Source organism: Macaca thibetana, chromosome 2 (genome assembly GCF_024542745.1).
Source record: "Macaca thibetana thibetana isolate TM-01 chromosome 2, ASM2454274v1, whole genome shotgun sequence".
In the NCBI taxonomy this organism is placed as follows: domain Eukaryota; kingdom Metazoa; phylum Chordata; class Mammalia; order Primates; family Cercopithecidae; genus Macaca; species Macaca thibetana.
The window spans coordinates 31,558,217-31,572,919 of record NC_065579.1 but is presented as its reverse complement, the minus strand read 5'-3'; the positions used below and the strand labels follow the sequence as shown (position 1 = coordinate 31,572,919).

Sequence of the window (14,703 nt, the reverse complement as noted above, 5' to 3'; positions counted from 1 at the left end):
TTAAGAAGTCCTTCTGGGTTTCTGTGCATCAGGGATTCAGGAAGGGCTCAGCTGGTTGGTTTTGGCTCAAGGTCAGTCATGTGGCTATAGTCAGATGGCTGGAGCAGGACCCTGAGGCTGGAGCAGCTGGCTGGGCATCATCTTCTCTCTCTCTTCTCCTTCTTCTCTCTTCTCTCTCCTCTCTTCTCTCTTTCTTTTCTCTTCTCTCCCCTCTCTCTCTCTTCTCTTTCCTCTCTCATCTCTCCTCTCTCCTCTCTCTCTCTCTCTCTCTCTCCCCCCAAGTAGTCACTACATGGACTAATTTGAGCACTCACTCACACAGAAGCTGAAGGCTCCATAGCAGATATTTCCATGAACAAGGCAGAAGCTCCACTGCCTATTATGACTTAGCCTCGGAGTCACAGAGCATCACATTCATCATACTCTGTTGGTCAAAACAGTCACAAACCCATGCAGATTCTAGGAAAGGGAACATAGACACCGCTGCCCTAATGAGAGGACTCACACTGTAAGAGGGGCATGTGGAATGGGAGGTATTACGGCTGCCATCTTTAGAAATTACAATTTGCCACAGGATGGGCTCCCTAGAAGCAGAGGTTGAAATAGGGGTTCTTTTGTGAGTTAAGGAAGAGGGAGAAGCTAAGCGAGGATGTAGCTCCAGGTGAAGTCCAGCTTCAACCTGATTTTGTAGGCAGCTCTGGTTCTTACATTGTCCGCAGCATTTGTCCCTCCTTGAGGCAAAAAAGTGGGGCTTTTGTATACATATATCAGTCAACCCTTAGTTTAGGGAAGCCCCAGGGGAAGGGTTGTAACTCCCAGGTATCTCGTAGACAGTCAACTCCTCTTGATTATAGGCATTTCCCAGACAAGGCTTGCTCTGTGAGTCTTTAATAGCAGTTAATAAAACGATCACTGGAGATCTGATTGGGACTGCAACAGCCTCAGCTACATTAAGATATGGGGGCAATTCAAGGTCTGTTTTATAGGGACTAGCAGGTAAGGACCTGAGTTTCAAAGTGAGTCCAGGGAATTAGTCCTTAGGATGGGAGATGGTGAAGGATTGAGCAGAAGGTGTGCATCTAAAGTGCCTAATCCAAACAGGATTTGGGGACCTAGTCAAAAGACACTTGGTGTTTAGGGCAGGAAGTCTACTTATTGCCATGAGCAAAAAACAAAATATATTGGTTCATGACATGAGAAAGTCAATAGACAGTGCTGACCCAGATTGGATCCAGGGCTCAAAGAGCATCTTCAAGGTCTAGCATTTTCTCTTTCTCTCTCTAACAGCTCTTCTTCTATCAGTTCTTTTTGTGGACTTTATTCTTAGGAGGTATGTCCCTTTTTGGTGGAAAGATGAATGCCAATAATGCCAGGCTTATATTCTCTCCTTCGCATACCCATGAGAAAAGGGCATTCCTTTCCTAATCAAGCTTACAATAGTTCCATCATTGAGTGCCATTGGCCTGATTAGCCTGACCTGATCATATGGCCATCTCTGAACCAATCGCTGTGGCCAAGGTGATGTGATGCTCTGATGGGCCAGGCCTGGTTCACATGCCCACCTTTGGAGCTAAGGAGGGAGTTAATTTCACTGGAACCCCAAGGATTAAGGTGGACACCAACTGCAGCTGACCTTTCTGCTTTGTCAATCAGCTGACTCCAAAAGTGGAAAGAAGAAGCAATGTCACAGGAAAATCGGAAAGCGATTATACCAGAAATGGGATAAGACCAGACAGGAAAAATACCCCCAACAAAGGAAAGTAAAGATCATATGAGGAATCCAGTCACTGGTGAATTAGAATAGCAAGGTTAAAATGATCATGGTAAGCACAGTGACTCCATTCAGAGCCAAACATTCCTGAACCTATGTTGCATCAGATTCCTCTGCCCAGCGACAATCTGGATTCCAGAATTTAGAGCAAGAGTCACGCAGTTGAAGACTCCATCACCCAGGAGAGGCAGGTGGCTCCGGCTTTGGGGCTGGAGGATTTGAAAGCAGGCTAAAAAGTCATCACAATTTTGTTCTCCACTAGGCTAGAGGGTTTTAGTGGCCACAGAACTTTTAAAAACTCTACGTATAGACTTTGTTGGATCAAATCTTAAATAAAGATTAGAGGTTTGAAAAATAAAATCTATGAAAAGAGTCAAAGAAATTGGTGCTAATTAACCACGAAAAGCAAAATGAAACACACACATAGGCACACACACAACAGAGATGGGAAAGTATTTTAATTAAGTCATCTTCCCTATTAAAAAAAAGATGGTAACTAGCCATTCCTGAGCTCTACTGAGGATGAAATAAAAAGCAAATGGGCTTAATTGAAACATTGGGGAATTAAACATGAGAAGGAATTCTTTGTTCAACATTGGCCTAAATTTTAAGCTCTATTTAATTGTAAGCTTCCTCTGGGTAAAAGAATTGTGTCTTCTTCATCTTCCCCAAAGTTTGAAATGATGGATAACTGAAAACGCTGATAATAACAAAGAGAGAGACAGAGAACTGTATCAGCTTCTATAACTTTTGTGCATCAGGGATTTCTGAATACAAATGAATCTGATTTATCCATTGTATCATTTAGGAATATTTTGGCTGCAAGTACAAGACAACATGATCTTAGTGGTTTAAACAAATAGAGAAGTTTTTTTTACATAATTTTTTATATAACAGAAGTCTGAAGACAACAACTCTTGGCCCTGGTTTGCAGCTCATCATGCTATGGGCCTTTCCCTCATAGTTGCAAGATGACTGCTGCAGCACCAGGTATCACAGTGATCTTCCACTGGAGAGAAGAAGGAGGAGGAAGAGGCAACATGCATATCATGGAAGGATTTGCTTGCCCAAAAACCACAGAGTAAACAAGCACTTATGTCTCATTCATCAGAATTATGTAGCTTAGTCACCTCCAGCTGAAAGGTAACTGTGTGCAAGGGGTCGTGTTATTTTTTGCAAATACACACCTGTGAACAAGGTGTGGACATGTAAATATTTGCCGTAGTCAGTGGTCTCATTTCTGGAATTTAGGCAGACCACTTGTTTCTCTCAATCTCAGCTTTCCTAGTTAATTTTTACCATTTACAATTGGCTCTATATTTTGGTTTGGGGAGTGCTTTTCCCAAGCTTAATTGTGAGGTTCTGGGACATTATTGATACTAAGAGATAGATATCCTGGCCATAGGTGTGGGCACATGATCTAGACCCAGCTACTCCTGATAATCCAGTCACCTGGTCCCAGTATTTTGTCTACAGATAGTCAGGTGGCCCTACCAAAAACAATCAGGTTTCTTCCCCAGAATTTTTAATTTAGAGATAAAGAGGCAGTATTATTTTTGGTGATACAGTTGGAAATGGACTATTGGCAAACATCTTCCCCACCATGTGGAGAAAGCGTATCTTTAGAAGGAGAAAATGTGACCACAACAACACAGAGATGTGTAGAGTTTAGAGAGCCCATGACAGCAAGAGAGAGAGAATAAACTACAGTCTTGACAATCTCACTTAAGCTTCTGAATCCAATTGTAAATGGACTTCCACTTACGTGAGCCATAAATTTCCCCTTCTTTCTCAAACTGGTATCATTGGATTTCTATCTGGTGCACATAAGAGTCTTGGTTAATTAAGAAATTGGACAAACACTCAATAATGTAAAGGCCATTTGTTTGGAATTAAGGAAATGATTTGCCAAGGGAAACCAGGGAAAACTTCATGTATTCGTATTAAGCTAATAAGATTTTTCTAGCACTTAGAAATTTCATGGTATGCAAATGCTGTTGTCAGTTACATTTCTGTAATTGTTTTCTGTTTTTAGAGACTGTAGAAGGATCACTAACATGAGCTGCATATGCTGGCGGCCCCTCTGCTGTCATTATTTTATGTACTGGAAAACACTGCTATGGGAAGACAGCCCGGTCAGATGGGGATGGCCTGGAATAGGGGCCAGGTATCTGTGTCACGGACTAGTACAAGTCTCTTGGCCTCTCTGGGCTTCAGCTTCTTCACCTGCTCAACCAAAGGCATAACCGAGAGCCTTCTCAGGTCCCTTTCACCTCTACTGCTCTATGTCAGTATGATCGCTTAAATTAACTCCCTGATTTTACCTATAAGGCCCAGGGGCTCCCCGGTCACAGAGCCAGACACAGTTTAGAACCTAGACCTCCTGACTCAGACTGTCCTCTAGGACAGACCAACTTCTTTGCCAATTACAGAAGAGGAGCAGGGTTCTATTATGCTGTTAGCACTTACTTTCTTCGATTCCAGAGCATCCTATTTCACTCTATTTTTCCAAGAATGAAGAATGAGAGCCAGGTCCCAAACCCAGTCCCCAGTGGGCCACTTAACTCCCCTCTCTTCATGATTCAGGAGTTAGCCCTGTGACTGGCTGCAGTCTTGCAAATGCATGCACTTGGCACAGAAGGGACAGGAGAGAGTGTAAATGCATCCTGCAGGCCTACTGGGGCATCATGGGAAAAAGCCATTTGGTGTTCACATGCTATGGCAGTGGACCTCTGAGTGTATCATCGTCTGAGTGGGAGGTGTGCAGCCACCAAGAGGCTTGGCCACACACCAAAGAGGTGTCCTGCCACCTCCCTATCACCACTGTCACACCAACAAGAACAGTGTAGTGAGCAATCCACTGAGCCTGGGCCATGTCTCACCACAGTCATGTCTAGGGAAAGAGTCATAGGTGCTCCCGGGTGGTTAAAAATAAAAGGGTGGCATTTAGTTCTCAAATGTGTTTGAAAAATTATTTGTTCGCTAGATTTGATAATGCAGACAGAGACTTTGCTACTCTAAATTCCTTGTGTGTCTCCAGGCAGACTGCGATGTACTAAGGAGATTTCCTTCTATGAGAATCAGTCACTCACTCAGGGTTATCCTGCAATTTGATGAGGAAATCCCTTTTAAAAGGCACACCTTAGCTGAAAAAATGCATCCTGAAGAAATGCTGAACTAGATGATCCGACTAGATCAGAGCTTTCCAAACATTTCTGAACACGACCCACAGTCAGAAACGTGTTTCACCCCATGACCTGACACAAACACATCTATATGTAAAAAACTGACACAAAGCACTCAGGACACAAAACCAACTCCTACTTTGTGTAATGTATCCTGACAGTTGCATTGTGTTCTGCCCTCTTCTGTTTGATTCGGTTTCCATTTTTTTATGTTTCATTTTTTAGAGACAGGTCTTGCTCTGTCACCAGGCTGAAGTGCAGTAATCATAGCTCACTGCAGCCTCTGAACTCCTAGCCTGAAGCATCCTCCCACCTCAGGCTCCCGACTATCTGGGACTACAGGCATGCATCACTGTAACCAGCTAATTGTCTTGGGGACAAGAGTGCCTGTGCTGTCATCCCCGGTATCCTTTCACGTCCTCTTTCTGCCAACCCCAGGATCTCTTGGCATACATTTACCTCAGCCACACTCTTCAGTGCTCTGCATCCAGGCTATGCAGAGGCTGCCTGTTACAGGAGCCATTCATCCCTGAAGACTTGGAATAAGTCAAGATTTACATAATCCCAGAGAGATCCTTCCAAAATGTGATGGTAACTCTGTTCTGTGGTTGGAGTGGCTCCTCTGGGCGCCAGCAGCATAAACCCACCTTTCAACTCAGTCTGCAGCTCAGAAACACTACCTGATTCTAGACAGGTTTTTCAATGTAATAGGTAGAATTATTATGTCTTGTACATAAATTAAGACTTTACATTTTTATACTGCTATTTAGAATGCATATAATGCAAATCCCTGTAGACTATGGTTACTTTGGGTTTCTGCTTTCCTGAAACTGCTACCCTCTGCAGACAGACTCTAATACCTAACAGAGCCAGATGCTTTTACTCATATTTGTCCAAAGTCTTGGACTCCCACCCTGAGCCCTAGCCTGGCCCCTCTCAACTTAGTAAAAATCCATGAGGAGACCTTGAAGAGAAAGCTAGAGCTTGTTGGGCAGGAACAGGCTCAGAAGGCTATTTGGCGGTGGTAGACATAGAACAGAGCTTTGAAGGATGGGCTAGGCCAGGGGAGACAGGGAAGGGATAGAGGCTATGGGGGCCAGCCCAGCGTGCTTCGGGGCCATTGATTAGGCAGTCTCAGGTATGGGCACAAAGGGTTGGAGTAAAGTTTTAGGGCAAACAATATTTCTGCATTCCCTGGGTCTAGGAATGTTTCCTTCAGACATCTGTTTTGTCCTCATTAGAAGGGACAGAGATGCTCTTTTCTATATTTTTGCATTGCCGGAGCTCAGCACAGTGGCATATGGCAGGAATGCAATAAAAGTTCATTGAATGATTGAGTGAGTGGGTGAGTGAAAGCATTGCACAGGTTCACAAGATATTTGTGCTACTTAAGTGCTTATTTGTTTTCCAACATTTTATTATGAAAAATTTCAAACCCAGTGAAAAATTAAAATCATGGAGTGATCACACATACATTCTCCACCCAAATTCTAAATTTTACGGCTTATTGTGCAGGCTTTGTCACGTATCTAGCCACCAGTTCAACCATCTACCTATCCATCCATTGTATTTTTTTGATGCATTGCAAAGTTGCGGACACAAATATGCTTTACCTCTACTCATTTTAGCATGCACATCATTAACTAGAGTCCAATATTTGTTGGCATTTCTGTTTTTTCCTTTTTAAAATTAAAAAAAATAATTATGCCCAAACAGACATAATATCAAACTTACTGTCCTAACCGTTTTCAAGTGTACAGTTCAGTAGCATTAAGAACATTGCATTGCTGTGCAACCATCACCACCATCCATCTCTGTAACTCTTTCATCTTGCAAAACTGAAGCCCCATATTCATTAAACAATAACTCCCTCATTCCCCTCTCTTCCTAGCCCCTGGAAACCACCATTTTACTTTTCGTCTCTCACAATTTGACTACTCTACATACTTCATATAAATAGAATAATACAGTGTTTGTCCTTTTGTGACTGGCTTATTTCACTTTGTATGCGCTCCAGGTTCATTCATGTTGTAGCATGTGTCAGAGTTCCCTTCCTTTTTAAAGGCTAAATAATATTCCATTGTATGCATATATTACACTTTGCTTATCCATTCATCTGTCATTGGACACAGAGCTGCTTCCACCTGTTGGCTATTGTGAATAATGCTTCTACGAACAGGGGTGTACAAGTATCTGTTGAAGTCTCTGTTTTTAATTTTTGGGGTATATACTCAGAAGTGGAATTGCTGGATGATATGATAATTCTATTTCTAGTTTTTTGAGGAACTTCCACACTGTTTTCCACAGTGAATGCACCATTTTACATTACTACCAGTAATGCACAAGTTTAAATTTTTACACAACTTCCCAACATATTTTTTTTTCATACTAGCCATCCTAACGGATGTGAGGTGCTGTCTTAGTACATTTTTGTGTTACTAGAAAGGAATATCTGAGGGTCTGTTCCATGGTAAGCAGGTCTATCCAAACCTACCCCCAAAGGCCAAGGAAGATGAAAGACCAAAGAAAGAAGCTGACAAATCCAATTTCTTAGAAAAAAATATTTAACAGAGATTTATGAACAGAAGCCATGTCTTGGGCAGCCATAAGACAAGATGGTGGATCCCCACACTGTTACTCCCCAGACCCACGGCTTATATACCATAAGGAATTTGCCTAAGGACAGGGTTTATGGTAAATATGTGAAAATAGATATCTTAGAGGTATTCCCAGAACTGGGGTTAATAAGAAGTCAACATGGCAGATTAGCATCCAAGATGGAGTTGCTTTAGTCTCCTCAGACTGGGTAATTTATAAAGAAAAGGGGTTTATTGGTTCATGGTTATGAAGGCCGCACAAGAAATATGGTACCAGCATCTGCTTCTGGTGAGAACTTCAGGCTGCGTCCATTTGTGGCAGAAGGTGAAGAGAGCTCATGTGTACAGAGATCACATGGCCAGAAAGTAGGAAAGAGGGATGGGGGGAGGTGTCAGCCTCTTTTGAACAACAGCTCTCATGGGAACTAATAGAGTGAGAACTCACTCATCCCCATGCCCAGGGAATTAATCTATTTATGAGGAATCTGCCTCCCTGACCCAAACACCTCTCATTAAGCCCTACCACACACTGAGGGTTAAATTTCAACACAACATTTGGAGGGGTCAAATTTCAACATGAGATTTTGAGGGTCAAGCAAGCCAAACTATAGCCGGTGGTATCTGTGGTGTTGATGTGCATTTCGCTAATGATTAGTGATGTTAAGCACCTTCTTATGTGCCTTTTGACCACTTGTGTGTCTTCTTTGGAGAAATGTCTACTCAAAGTCCTTTGCCTCTTTTTGCCTTTTGAGGTAAAATTTACATAGGATAAAGTGTACAAGTCTTAAGTGTGCCATTAGATGGGTTCTGACAAATGCATCTCAAACTGTGTCAAGGTACAGAACATTACCATCACCCCAGACAGTTCCTTCAGATTCCTTCTCAGTAATCCACTCCCTCCACCCTCCAGACACAACCACGATCCTGGTTCTCAAAAGTCTGTCATAGATTAGTTTTGCCTGTTATAGAACTTTAACTATGTGGATTCATACAGTATGTGCTCTTTTGCATCTGGCTTCTTTCACTCGGCATAATGGTCTTGAGATTCACCCATGTTCATTCCTTTTGATCGCTGAGCAGTATTCTTTTGCATGAATAGGCCAGAGTTTCTTTATTCTTTTGTTGATGGACTGGACTGTTTCCAGTTTGGGGATATAATGAATAAAGCCTTTTAAGAGCTTATGTTTTATTATAACAAAAGCAAAATGTCATGAGCTTGAAGCCTTGATAAAAATCTCCCACTAAGCCTAATATCCTTTTGGATAGAAAAATAAACAAATCAATAAGTTCTACCCTTTGTGGAGGGCTTATAATGTGCCAGGCTGTCTGCTGAGAGTTTTCCTTCCATGAATCATTCCATTTAATCCTCACACCCCCATTTTCCAGATGAGTAAACAAAGGTTTACAGCAGGACACTGACTTGCCGAAAATCTAATAGCCTGTGTGTGGCAGACCCTATTTTGCCTTTTGAGAAGTGCTGTGAGCTTCAATAGTGATCCCAAGGCCAAGAAAAGATGAGTATGGTGTTTTGCTTTCTCAGTTATCACACTTTATTATGATACTGATGTCATTTTTATTTGCCCTCTGTGATGAGCATTAATTATATCATGGGAAAGGGGAGAGCCAAGGATTGCAACTTTAGAAATAAAGACCATTCCCTTACTAAGAAATCTTTGGAGACAGCAAGGAGCTTTAAAAAAAATTAATGGTATATTAAAATTTTTCTATTACAAAATGTTAGAAAATAATAAGAACACCAAAAGAAAAGTGCCTGATCAGCCTGTTGTCCAAATGTAAAAGTAGATATAACCAAATTGGAAAGTTTTGGCAGAAAGCTTGTAGAGGAAGGAAGGAAAGATTTACGACTAGTGTTTATCTAGTGTACACGAAGTGCCAGGAAAGCCCCCTGCTGGATAACCTACATATGTTTAACTCATTCCAGCTTCCCAGCAGCCTCAGTAGCCCTTCTTCCCTTCTTTTTTAGGAATGGAACTCCTGGCTTTTAGCTAAACTTGTGGTCTCCCAGAAAAAAGATTTCTTGCAGCTTCCTTGAAGGTTGGGTTTGGCATGTGACTGAATTTGACCAATGGGATGTCAACTGAAGGGTCGTGTACAACTTCCAGGAAGGGAGTGACCTTAAAGGGGATTGTGCCATTCTTTGCCCCTTCCGCCTTCTGGATGAATGAAAGCAGAAGCAGTGGTTGGAGCTAGAGCAGCTATTTAGGACTATGAGACGGAAGAAATTTGGTGACAACAGCAGAACAAAACTACAGAAATCCTGGGTACTTGATGACCACAGAGCCGCCATACAAACTCTGGACTGTAATTTCCAGAGATTGCTTATGTGAGAAAGAAATATACTTCTGTTAGGCTACTGTTACTCTGTGTTTTCTGTCAGTTCTGATACAGGAGGCATTGTCACCCCATTTTACAGACGAAGAGACAGAGTCTCAAGTTTCCACAGCTGGTGTGCACTTTAGTTCCTCAAGGACAGTAATGCCCCACCCTTGAGGTTGGTTGATTCACTCAACTCCCAAAGCTGATAATGTTGAGGTGCCAAAAAAAGTGTCCCCTTCAGGTTTCACTCACTGGAGCTCTGTCATCTGCCCACAGATATGGAAACATGCCACTAAAGGTTAGCCCCGGAGGGACTTTAAGTCAGCTTTCAAAGAACAACAGATCTGGTTTCATGACTCTGGGAAAATTACCATCCAAGCCTGTTTCTTCTTCTCTAAAATGGAAAGGATAGTAAAAGTACCTGCGACAGAGTTGTTGGGAGGACCGAGCAAGAGGATGCACAGCGCCTGGCCCTGACCAAATGAACAATAAGTGGGAGTTTTTATTATTAGTCCCTGGGCTGGGCTGGAATCAGACCCCCTGGTTATTTCTTTTTCCGTATCTTCCTTTCTTCCATTTTGGAGCTTTTCCCCTCCAGCCCCTGTCCCCAAACAAGATTAAACAAATGTGTCTTTTCTCCTTGCAGACTGTGCTCCCCAGGCCACCCTCAGCTCTGTCCACACAAGTCCCTCCTACGATCAGCTGCACCCTAGGCTCAGCTGGGAAACAAAACATGCCCTGCATGGTTGCCACACTCTAGCCATGGGCCTCAGTTTTCAAGCACCAGGCAGTTTTAGCAAGAAAACTGTTGTTCCTAACATCAGGACCGCATTTCTTATATTTCCACTGCTGATTCTCAAAAAATGTTGGCACAAACAAACCCAAACCACGAGGCAGCAAAATTAGTCTTCAAAGTCCTCCTGTAAGTTAAACGCCCTCTGAAAGGTACCTGCAGAATCCATATCCAGGTCCCTGTGGGGCTGTCTTCTGGGGGTCTGCTTTGAGCTTTGAGCAGAGGAGGCTCCAGCACAATGCAACCGTCTGGGTGTGATTCTCCAGCCTCGACTGTCTGTCAGATGAATCCTTCTTATCTGGTAATGAATACTGTACAGATTAATGCAGTGGATCCCCATCCATAGACCAGGAGACTCTTTGGGGGAGACAGAGATGATCTTCAAATCCGTCGATAAGCTTATTGTCCATGGACCAATCTCTTCTGTGTCTCCCACAGGGTTCTACCACTATATTTCAAATATATATGTGTATATATATATGTGTGTGTGTATATATATATAGTCATTGTGATGAATAAAATACTTATTAAAAAGAATTATGTAAGATTAGATAATCAATAGACATGAAATACACCCTACTATCATGCTAGGGTTAACCAACTCCTAGCTTAATGCCATTCAACAAGAACTTCCTAGAAATAGTCCCATAGCTAGTGACTTTCATGGTGGAGCTTCAGACAACAAAAACAAGTCAGGGAATGAATACTTGGAGGCCACCAGAGCATTTGGCCATCTTCAAACCACGTTGAGATGGAAGCTCAGCTTGCGTGCAGTCCAGCTGAGAACTGGACTAAGAACTGAGAAACAGCAACCCAAAGCCTTGTGCCCAGAGAGCACAGCATGACCACCTCCTCCACTACCCTAGTGTGGGAAGGAGTGTCAGGACCCACGTGCATCAAGCACCCAGTGCTCAGCAATCACAACCACAGGCGGCAGGGAGATGAGGCAGAAAGGGTGAGGGAAGTAGCAGTGAGAATGTGTGTGGGCAGGAAAGCTACTAACCCTCTCGTTTCAGCTACAGTTATCTAACTGCAAGCAACAGAAATCCACTCCGGGCAACCTAAGTCAGAAAGGAAGATAAACTGAAGAACCAGAACTCAGAAACTGAAGAGGGGAGATTGTGGTAGAAGCTACTTTGAGGGAGAGATGAATACTTTTCAAACATTTTCTATCTGCCTGTTACTCAATCAAGATTGGGTTCTTTGGGAAGAGGGTATGACTGGCCAGGAGAGAGCAGGATACCATGAGTGGTGGCTTCCTGGCATCTGTTCACCAACACGGGGGAAGAAAGCACATCCCTCAAAGAAAGCCAGGATGCTGGCACCAGAAAAAGGGGGAAGGATGCTGAGCATGGAGCGGACAGAGATGTCTATTCTCTCTCTTGTACTGCCTCTTTTCATCTGTAAAATGGGAACAACTGTTGGCTACATTGTGAAAATGTAATGAGATAACACAGAGCACAGTGTGGCTTATGGGAAGTGCCTAATATGTAATAATTTCAAATAATTTTAGCTAAATAATTTTAGCTAAATAATTTTAGCTTACCATCTTAATTTTTGATTCAGTTCTATCTGAATTTTTCCTCCAGAGAATGAAGATACTCTCATTACCTCTGCGAAGAATGCATCCTAGCACGGATCAAAGATCTTGCAAGTCCAACCACACCATTTTACAGTTCTGAACCTCAACTTAGAGAAAGCAGTGGATCTTTATACATTTGACACTTCCCTTCCCTCTAGGGTAATAAAAAATGAGCCTAGTTTTGCATAAGTCCTTTTCTGTAGGCTGGGGCTCTGAAGGAAGTGAACCCCATGGCCAATCCATCTGAAGTCAAGGTTAATAGGGCTATTATACTAAAGATGTGGTATTAGAGATCTCCCTCTGGCACCGCGTTCTTTATGGTGCATGGCCAATTGCCCACTGAGGAAGGTATTGCAACTGGAGCAATTGTATTCCAAAAGCATATCATTTTGTTTTTATTCCCACTGACAAGCACATACTCTTTTCTTTAAACAACAACAAAAAAGTGACTATTGGTCAAAGTTACATTTTGCCCGCACATTTTTCAACTTTTGGGATTGTATATTCCAGGCTGGATATGGGCACTAACCAGGCGCTTCCCGATGGATGGGCTTGGCTGTTTTCTCCATGGTTCCTTGGCTCGAATTTTTGCCAACTTACATATTTTTGCTTAGTTTTGACATCTTCTTTCCATCAAACCAGATGTTTCTGTTTCTTTGCAATGTTAGTTTTTCCCCATCAAAAGCATGAAATTTGACCAATTATTTACTGATAGAGTTATTGAAAGATGAAGCTATGGCAAGTTACAAGTTTCAAAATCCATCTCTGGTGAGTTTGAAATAATTGACTATATGATATGGTAGATATCAATTATATGATAGACCTTTCAGGGTTTTTTAAAATGTTAAAAATAAAGTGATAACACTGGCCTTAGCATATTAATGATTTTGGTTTTCATCCTAAGAACAATGGGAAGACATTAATCTTTGGCAGAGGATAAAGTGACCAGATTTGTGTTTCAACAGATCTCTGTAGCTATTGCAAATGGATTGGAGAAGATGAGTGGGAGTGAGAAGAGTGTAACAGAATCAGATAAAAACCTGTCACATTACTATGAGCAGGAGATGAGGCAGCCTGGACCAAGATGGTGGCAGAGAGAAGAAAATTGTTTGAGAGAATTGATTAAACTAGATGGTTAGCACAGATAGAGTTGAATCAAAAATTAAGATGGCAAGCTAAATAATTTTACACACAAAAAGGCAAAGTTGCATTCATAATTAATCTCTCCTTCAGACTGAATATTACAGCCAAAATATAGCCATTGGTGTTGCAATCACTTCCTTTGGGTTTGTATCCAAGGTCAAGAATGTCAGCATCCAAAGACCCAAATTCTTAATGTTTTTAGTTGATAAAGTTTATTCAAGGTAGACAGCCTGTGTTGAATAACTTAGCCTTCCACAAATTTCAAGAAAAATCCATTCTGCCTCTTCTCCGCCACAGACACACTTTAGTTGAACATTAAGCATATTTATTAAAGAAACATTCTCCTTGTGCATTTTCTCCCAAGATGGATGGTGTTCTTACTCAGAGTTATAAGTGTCAGAATAAAGAATGCCCATGAGGTTGAATTGTATTATGTTATAGTAAAGTGAGATAAACATTCTCAGAAACATGCTTGTGACTTAAAAACAAAACAAAACAAAACAAAACAAACAAACAAAAAAACAACAAACCACTTTCCGTACAGGAATTATACTTCCGGGACAGAAACTTGTCTTTATAATTTTTACAGCTGCACACAGATAAAGTATATGAAAAAGGCACAACACATCAATTACGAAAACATGGCTACACTTTAAGAGAACACAGATTTTTTCCAGATCCATCTTAAATCTCAGGAATTCCAGATCAAGACAGGCATGAATGCTCTTGTTGCTAAAATCACTCTGATTTCCTTCTTGTTAAACACTTTACTCAGCAACATTATAGATTAGCATCAAAAAATTGTTTGTAGGTGAAAAACTGTTTGGAAAAGGACATCTTATTAGCCATGCTATCTATTTACAAGTAAAAGCCGATTCTGGTTCTCCTGAATGAAAAGAAGACTAATTGGAGGATATCTGGGGCTTACTAACTTGATTTTAGGCTAGAGGGGCAGTCCCAGAACCAGGGAGGTCCTGAAAAGGGCCATGTCACAGTAACTACTCGATCCGAGCTTCTCCTCAGTCTGAGATGTACCATGGCCACTGCTTGCCCCATGTGTACAGGATTCGGAGTCTTCAGGGAAAGTTAGGCGCAAATGGTAGAGTCCTTTTCCCTGGCTGTGTTCCCACCTCCTAAAGCCCCACATAATGGAAAATCCCTCAAGAGGAGGCAGTCACAGAACGAAGTGGAGGCCAGGCAGCCTGTGAACGATCAATGTGGTACAAGGCTCCTATCCTCTGTATGGCCACCTCTCAAGTTGTTCTTTCCTAGGTTCCTTATTAAATTTGATAGAT

At 42.0% G+C, this 14,703-nt stretch overlaps 1 long non-coding RNA gene across 1 annotated transcript; it reads left to right on the top strand.

The window, feature by feature from the left end:
* Window positions 1–433: 433 nt before the first annotated feature.
* On the top strand, window positions 434–12,437 carry LOC126948126 (uncharacterized). Its single transcript, XR_007723346.1, has 3 exons — window positions 434–508; window positions 1,654–1,823; window positions 12,273–12,437. It is a non-coding gene; the product is annotated as an uncharacterized LOC126948126 (long non-coding RNA).
* The last annotated feature ends 2,266 nt before the right edge of the window (window positions 12,438–14,703 follow it).